The sequence below is a fragment of the Balaenoptera borealis genome, assembly GCF_965194805.1.
Source record: "Balaenoptera borealis genome assembly, chromosome: 15".
Taxonomy (NCBI): domain Eukaryota; kingdom Metazoa; phylum Chordata; class Mammalia; order Artiodactyla; family Balaenopteridae; genus Balaenoptera; species Balaenoptera borealis.
The window spans coordinates 17103067-17112389 of record NC_138871.1 but is presented as its reverse complement, the minus strand read 5'-3'; positions in this window follow the sequence as shown (position 1 = coordinate 17112389).

The window sequence follows — 9323 nt, the reverse complement described above, 5'->3', positions numbered from 1 at the left end:
TAAACATGCTGCAGAGTGGTATGTAGATTGTGATCTGACATGTCTTATCAAACTATTATGTCATTATCTATATACACATAATACGCCATAAATGTGTAGCCATCAAAACAGGGTAAAGAAGCTATATCCCTTACTCTTTGCCTTTATGGAGTTGATTAGAATTATTTAGAGGAAAAATGGTTAGCGTGTCAAAAAAAACCTAGCAATTTGCCGTATACATGAGATGCTGTTTTTTAATACAAAGTGACTCTGTTTCAAAATACAATAATAGAAAGATTATACCTAGCAGTAAAAAGGGAAAAAGAACTGGGGTTTGAAATGCCAATATCAGACCATCTTGGGGAAAAATTAGTCTGAAAAAGTGGAACCTTCTACAACACAAACCATAACATCAACAATGGAGATCTTTCATGAAATTTCTTATCATAAGTAATGTATCTGCTGAATATAAAATTGATAAAACATTGAAGGAAACAGGAAAATGGAGAGAAACATCACAGTAATTTAAGACTCAACTGATTCCTCTTCCTCTTGTTGTGAGAAATGCTGAGAGTTTCCTCTAAAATTTTTATTTCAAAAGTTTTCAGTCCCAGTTGCTTGATATTGCAGTATCATAAGTCTCATAGTTTCTGTTTGAGAACGACTCCTTAGAGAACAAGATTGCCCTAGTTTCATTGTATCATGTATTATATCACTCTCTCATCTGGTATCTCCATTGCCATACTTCACAGCTGCTTTCTCCTAAAACTGGAAAATAACTAATCCTATTCAGTCCTCTCTGCTGGGTAGAGGTGAAGTGGAGTTGAATATGATCTATCTTGATCTATGAATTTTCACAGTCCCATTTGTTCTTCTTTTTGTTCCCTGTCATTGTTCAAATAATTGGTTCCTCATCATCTACATTACTTTTATCTTCTCTTCTTGTGACTCTGTCATTTGTATCTGTAACTAAAACCTTGAGCATTGAAAAGCCATCCTCATCTTATTTTCTTGAACTATTCCTCACATTCAGCCTAGTGAGATACTCAGTCATACTAATAAGTGGGTCAGTCTGAGTTCATTCAAAACACCCATTTAGTCAAAAAATTAATTCCAAAGTCAGTCTTCTGAAGAGAGTAATTCCACCCAGGTGTTATCATGTACCCAGTTCAACATCTAACCATTGTGGTCCTGCTTAGCCAGCCTTCAATTGCTGGAAGGGTCACTGTTTGTCTGTTTGTTTTTCTTAGAGCTCTAATTTCATACAGTTCTGGCACCTGTTCTTTTATAATACATTTTATAACTTTCTCATCTACAATAATTGCCACTTCAAAATTATTTTAAAAATATTTTCTTTAAATATCTAATTAAGTCTTTTTTAGTTATTCCACTAATTCAAAATAAATTCCCTACTATATTTTTTAGTATTGCTTCTCTATTGGTAAACTCATAAGAATGTCCTAAGTCAGACTTTCTCTGTAGAAATCCCCCCAATTACTTAAAAAATAAACTAAACAAAAAAGTAAGCTAGTCTCTTAATTTTTGCAACTTGTTTGGAGCTCATTCTTCCTTCCGGATCCTATAATATTTTGTAATGCATAAGATATGTTGCTTTTTATCAATCTCAAAAATATTTAATTACATATTTAAAGTAGTCTATCTTTTGATATTACTCCCGTGGTTCTTTTCATGAATGTTTAGTTTGGACTCTAATACTTCAGAACTCCTCTTGAGGAAGTCCCTCTCTTTTAAAATATACTAACCAGATTTGTTCTTTGTTCTTTCTAATGCTACCACCATCTCCTGAACCGTATTTTTTTTTAAGTTCATTTGAAACAGACTTTACTTTCTTGTTTGTTTGTTGCTTAACATTTTTGTACTGTTCCCATGCCAACCTGAATCCCACTATTAAGGCATTTCAAGTACAGAAGTACAGACTTTCTTTACTGATTATATGCTTCCTTTACTAATATAATGCCCATTGGATTGTGAAAATATCATTCAAATTTTCCTTCACCTTGGTCAACTTGCGTGATGAAATTCTTTTATAAAAATGCTTTTTGTACATTTTACTCAGTGCTTTATAAAATTCACCATAATCTGGGTTATCAATAGATAGGACCAAATATATACAATGATGATAGCAGTTAGAATTTAGGCTAGATATATAGAGGTCAAAATCTAGGCATAGCTACTGGGATAATTTGTCCTTAGTTTTTAAATTTTTTTTTAAACATCTTTATTGGAATATAATTGCTTTACAATGTTGTGTTAGTGTCTGCCATACAACAAAGTGAATCAGCTAACTAAATGAGGGACAGTTGATTTTGGTATTATGGTTTTTTTTGTTTTTTGTTTTTTTTTTAATTTTTTAATTAATTAATTAATTTATTTAGTTTTGGCTTGTTGGGTCTTTGTTTTTTCTGTGCGAGGGCTTTCTCCAGTTGTGGCAAGCGGGGGCCACTCTTCATCGCGGTGCGCGGGCCTCTCACCATCGCGGCCTCTCCTGTTGCGGAGCACAGGCTCCAGACGCGCAGGCTCAGTAGTTGCGGCTCATGGGCCCAGTTGCTCTGCGGCATGTGGGATCCTCCCAGACCAGGGCTCGAACCCGTGTTCCCTGCATTGGCAGGCAGACTCTCAACCGCTGCGCCACCAGGGAAGCCCGGTATTATGGTTTTGATGACAGAATAACATTCATCTTTAAACGGTACCAAATAATAGAACATGAAAAATTCCTACATTAATAATCCAACTCTTGTGGCACGTAATCCTCTCTCTCTCTCTCTCTCTCTCCATATATATATATATATATATATATATATATATATGCATATATATATTAATATATACATTCTTATTTATCTTCTAAATCCTACATATATATATTTAATTCTCACTCATTTATGTCCAACAATGTTGATGAGAGTCCTAAAGGAAAACGAAAACGTCTGTTTTTTCAATATAAGCCTTTTTCAATATGCTGCAATCACCATAAACCAAAGAGCCTTAACTTCTCCACATGATGCTTCAATTCAAAATATTGATCCCTATATTTAATCTTAAAGGAAATTTTATTGGAATATTAGCAAAACAATAAATTTCTTCCAATTTCTAACCAACAAAGAAATGGGTAATAGAGGTTATATGTGTTGCCAAGGGAGTACAATATTTAATATCTAACCTGTACTGAAGAACATAGCTTAAGATTCACATCAAAAATGAAATATTATATTATTCTACCCATCATTCTTCCCAAAATACTTAAACTAGAATTTAGGACCCACAACTAGGTTTATACTTGATATAGCAGTATCCTTACGATCTTATAAGAGAATTGGCGCTCCATTCCCACATTTTTGTGGCCAATGTCAAGATCTCTCTGTTTGCTGTGTATATATGTATATACATGGATGAGAGAGAGAGAGACAGAGAGACAGGCAGAGACAAAGAGAGAGACAGAGAGAGACAGATAAAGATTTATTTTGAGGAATAATTTCACACAGTTGTGGAGACAGACAAGTCTGAAACCTTCAGGGCAGACTAGCAGGCCAGAGACCCAGGGAAGATTTGATGTTGTAGCTCAAGTCCTAAAACAGTCTGGAGGCAGAATTCCCTGTAATAGAAGGACCTCAGTCTTTTTATCGTAAGGCCTTCAACGGATTGGATGAGGTCCACTCATGTTGTAGTAGGTAATTTGCTTTATTCAAAGTCCACTGATTTAAATGATGGTTTCATCTAAGAAATACCCTGACAGTGACATCTAGATTGTCATTTGATTCAATATCTGGGTGGCATGCCTAACTATGTTGACCCATAAAATTAACTAACACACTTGAGAATATGATTATTCCCTATTTATTTAGTCTATAACAGGTCAAGTTTATAAACAGTAAATATTTAAATAACATAAAAATAAGATAAATCTATTAGGTATATTACAAACAGTACACTCTTACAACCACACAGGCACACATATGAATGATCTCAAAAAACATAAAAACTATTTTGTAATCTGCTTTACAATAACTTCTTATTTTTGTTTCTTCTTTTTTTGAAAAATATGTCACCTTGGATTTATTATTTACATGATTGTTAAAGTAAATAAAATATAGTGTTAATACAAACAAACAGTTCAGATAGACTGGTTACTAATACACAGGTTGATACAGACATTCTAATTACGTTTCCTACATAATTAGATGTATGAATGATAAAAAGTAAAGTAATGATGAAGAATTAAATATTGGAGAAGCTGTAGAATTCTTCATAATCAAGCATAATCAAGGATACAGGATCTGAGTTCACTTATCAATATTTTTAAATTATCTCCACTGTTCTTGTGGTTTTAATCATTATATTTTAAATTATAGTGGGGCATGAAGAAGTAGCAGAAATAAGTACCTGGATCAGTAGACATATTTAAAGATCAGATATGCTGGTCTTATTTATTTTCTGCCCCTTCTCTAGAAAACGTGGAAAGAAGAGATAAGCCTTGTTGTATCTAAAATATTCAAAAGCACTTGATGTCCAGACAACATGGTATAGACTCTTCTATGCTAAGTGGAATTCTAAATCCTGGAAACATGTCAGGAGACAACCAAAGGAGAACTCTGAAAGGTTCAATGACTAGATGAACTGGTTAGAGATCTCAGGACTAAAGGAACAACACAGCATCAGGTGTCTCACCACTCTCACAGAGCAGAACAAGGTGGCCCAGGCCTCATGTTTTGTCATCTCCAACTTAGCAATTGAAGATGACCCTAAGAATGAACAGGAATTCTACCAACAAATTTGTGAGCCTGGTAGCACTGGCAAGAGGTGTTAATTGGGAGCCTCACTGAAAGGGTAAGCTCTCTTCTTTCTCCCCTACCCCTATACCTGGGTCTGAGACCCAACTTCCCTATACAGAAACACGAAGCAACCAGGCATCATCATCAAGGGGATTTTGCAACAACAGTAGCAAGCTCAGGAGGTGGTCTCTATCCTCCAGACACAGAACAAATCATACCATAACATGTGGCATGCATGGGGAACCTCTCTGTTACTCTTGCATCCCAAATTTCCCTTTCCCATGTGTACAGACCAGGTGACAAGAACAGGAGTGATCCTGCCATGAGAAACAGCCAGGCCTAGGTAGCCTCTTTGTTCCTGTGAGCTGGAGATTCTTTTTCTGTATCCAGGGCTACCAGGTGTGCCAGCCTGGGGAAATTATTTCCATTCCTACAGGCAGGAAGATCAGGGAACAGTGGGAGCCCCAGCAACATCAGATAAATCAAACAGAAATGATAACACTGCAAAGGCTCTGAAAATTTATCATTGGAAGTCCAAAATGTTGGCCAAATACTGTATGTTAAACTCAAAATTAAAGATTTAAATAGAATCCAGAATTCCCACTAGAAAAAAAAAAAAAAAATCCATGCTGCAAGGAAAATAACACTTTGTGTGCACACACACACACACACAGAGGTAGATTATAACTTTAATGACAACTAGCAATTAATTGATGACAATTCTTATATGAATCAGGTACTGGAATTATCTGACAAGGATTTTAAAGCAGTCATCATAAAAGTGCTTCAACAAATAATTGCAAATTATTTTAAAACAAATGGACAAAAAGGTAATCTGAGGGAAAAAAACTGAAGTTATTCAGAATAGGAAATTATGGAACCAAAAAAACCATAATAACATAAAAGCACGGAACATGGCTTCAATGGTAAGGTTAAAATAATTGAGAATAGAATCAGTAAACTTGAGGACAGATAATAAAATTTAAGCAATCTCAACAACAGAGAGGAAAAGATGGGCAGGAAAAAAGGAGCATCATGGATCTTTAGAACAATAAATAATAAAAGAGCCAACATTGGTATCATTGATAGAAAAGAACTAGGGCTGCAAGAATATTCAAAGAAATAATGGCTGATTTTTTTCCAAATTTGATTAAAGAAATAAACCTACACATTCAAGATGTTGAGTGATCCAAATACAATAAACTCCCCTAATTCATGACAAAATGCATCATAATTACATTTTTGAGAACAAAAGACAAAGCAAAATTATTGAAAGCAGCCAGATAGAAAGCATGTGTTACCTCTAAGGGCACATTAAAGTGAATGACAGCAGATTTCTCATCTAAAACCACTGAAGGCAGAAGGACATGGAATGTTTTTCAAGTATTGAAAGTAAAGTCAACCACAAATTCTATATTTGGTGAAACTCTCCAGAATAAAGAGGGAATAAAGATGTTCTTAGATTAAAAACTATATATATTTTTTCTATCAGAGCAATCGTTAAAGAATGGCTAAAAAAAGTTTCTTCAAACAGAAAGGCAATGATAAAAGAAGAAATCTTGAAGCATCAGGAAAGATGAAAGAATGACTAAAACAGCAGAAATACACATATGAACAATAGACTATCCTTTTCCTCATGTATCTGATAATCATGTTTGATGCTTGAAACAAAATATAACACCATCTGATACTAAAGACCATGGTATTTGTAAACAAGGACGATAAAAGGACCTAAAGGGGAGTAAGTTTTCCACACTTTACTGTTATCAAATATTTTAATGTTCTAATATTTTATTGTTATAAAATATTGTTACCAGACGACTGTGATAGTTAACTTAGGTATACGCTAATACTGAGTGACCACTAAGAGAAATATACAAAGATATAAACCCTACAAATAAAGCAATATGGAATTCTAAAAAGTTCAAGAATCAGAGAATTGTAACAAGAAAAAGGACTGTGATATATAAAATATAAATGAGGTAATGCAATGGAACTAAAATTCTTAAAACATAATATTAATATCTGAAGGGTAGATGAAGAACAGCTGAAATTTTGTTCTTCTAGGGATGTAATCAGTAAACATAACTTTTATTATAATTAGCATATCACTTCTGTCACAACTGTAGGAGACAATCAAATTGCAATGGTTTATTGGTGAAGTTTTATTCTAGTAATTAAAAAATAAGAAGAAAAGTAAGAAGAAAAGTAAAAAGAAAACACACAAACAAGAAACATAGTTAAGAGCCACTATGTAATTGAAAAATTCTCCAACAAGAAAGAGACCAACACAAATACATGGGAATAAACATAAAGAATAAATTCATAAAAATATGACTCATTGCAGGAAGATTACAACATTTTTAAAAAGAGATCAGCAATTTTTTTATTATTTCAAAAATAGAAAATACTCTAAAAGGAAAATACACACACAAAAAGGATTTCTTTAAAGTGAAAAACATAACATTACTAAATTAAAAAAAAAAAATTCAGAAAGTTTAGGACTATAAATATAGTTGAAAAATATTCCCTGAAAATATAACCAAAGGACACAGAAATTATATGAGAAAAAGTTAATACAAAATGAGTTAAACAGGCTCTAAGAAATAACAATATCTAAAAAAATGAGGTTCCAGAAGAAAAGGAAAAATAGTAAGAAGGATATCATAAAATAAATATTACAGGAAAATTTTCCTAAACTAGGGTATACAAGTTTGTAGATGAGAGAGGCCCACTGCATTAACATTTATTAAGTGGAGCACAGGGTGCTGGATGGTGAACCACTGTTCAACAACTGACCACAAGAGAAATTGAAATAGAGAAGTGTCCTGGGCTAAGGGCAAATTGGTCAATTTAAATCAAAAGAGCAGAGTTTCAGTAAGCCCCACACGGGTCTTACCTAAGGGGAAGATAAGGCATACAGGCACTGGGAAGGGGAGGAGACTGTTGATCACAAAGGCTGTTGGAAAAATCATATTAGGAGCTTATGTAATTTGCTTGTGACTCTGCGGGCTCTATCTAAGGTTAGACTAAAATACCTTTGTTCAGCTCACAAGAAACATCCTGACCAGGCCCACCTGTGAATGGTTGCAGGGCAGAAGAAATTAGCAATCCCCTCTGGAGTCTGGCCTAAACCAGGAAATATTTGCAACAATTTACCACTTTTTTTTTTTACTTTACCTCTTCACCTCCCTCCTCTTTGTTCTATAAAAGAAACTAGCATCCAAACCCAAGCAAGATGGTTCTTTGGGACCCTAGTCCACCATCTTCTCGGTCTGCTGGCTTTCTGAGTAAAGTTGCTATTCCATGACCCAGCACCTTGTCTCTCAATTTATTTGCTTGTTGTGTGGCAAGCAGTACGAGCTTGGACTCAGCAACAATTATGAACAGGAAATGGACTGGCCTTGTTACAGCTTAAAGAATAAAAATAATCTTTTATTTATTATATTCTGTACAAGAAGGAATTAGAGTGGCCTTAGATTGCACTTATCGTGTTCTGAAGTCAACGTTCTATTGTGAGATATTGGGCATGAATACATTCCTTAAAGTGGTGGTGCCATTCCCTTGAAGGAATTCCCTTATCTTGGATCATCATTACCATCATTCTTGAAATATTGATGAACAATCAGGAAAGAGGACTGTGGAGGTAGGGCTTAAATTAAAGGGAGGGCGAATTTCCCTCTGGGACTTCATTCTCAAAATGTAGTCTGAGGAATAGGCAAGTGCTAAACATTGTTTTGATGGGGATAGGGGATCTTCGCAACAAGTGGAAGCACATTAGTGGCATAAAGAGCCCCAAATTAAATTAAACCTGGGCTTCTGAGCCATAAAATAGCCACATATTTACTGACAGTGTTGTATTTCCATGCTTGTAGTAAAAAGTAGCAATATGGTATCTGCAATCACTGTAGTGATTTAAGGGAAAGATCTGTGACAGTATTTGGAAAAACAGAGTAAAGAAAAGAGCATAAATAAGAAGGATGTAATCAGATGTTTAAATGCACCAATGAGGATCTACCCAAGAATCTCAAAAATTCTAGAAGGAAAACAAAACTTACTTTCCTGTGTAAAGCAGCAAGAAGTTCTGCAGACATTGCAATTTGGTTTATTGAGGGACATGTAATTTCACAATTTGATGAAATTGGAACACAAAATTATGAGAGGATTAAAAAAATTCATAGACAAAATTTTTTTTATAAAAAAGCACATTCAACCACAAGTGAATATGCATTTAAAGTCAAAAGTCTTGCACAGAAGGACTGCATAAAAATTGAAAATTACCTGGAGGTTTTTTTTAGGTAAGAGGGCAGCAAATTTATTTTTCATTATTCTACACCTACAAAACTGGAAAGATGCCTTAGATTTAGCATCATTTCCCATTTTTACTAATAAACCATCATCCAGACTTGTAATTTCACATTACTCTCTTTCACTGGAATGGGTCCTATATTTCATTTTCATTTTGTGCTTAACTACCCTCAGGAATCCACATTTTCTAGTGGTGTTTGGCTTGTGGGTGTTTACTTCAGGGGCAGGAATTCTTCTCACAACCTG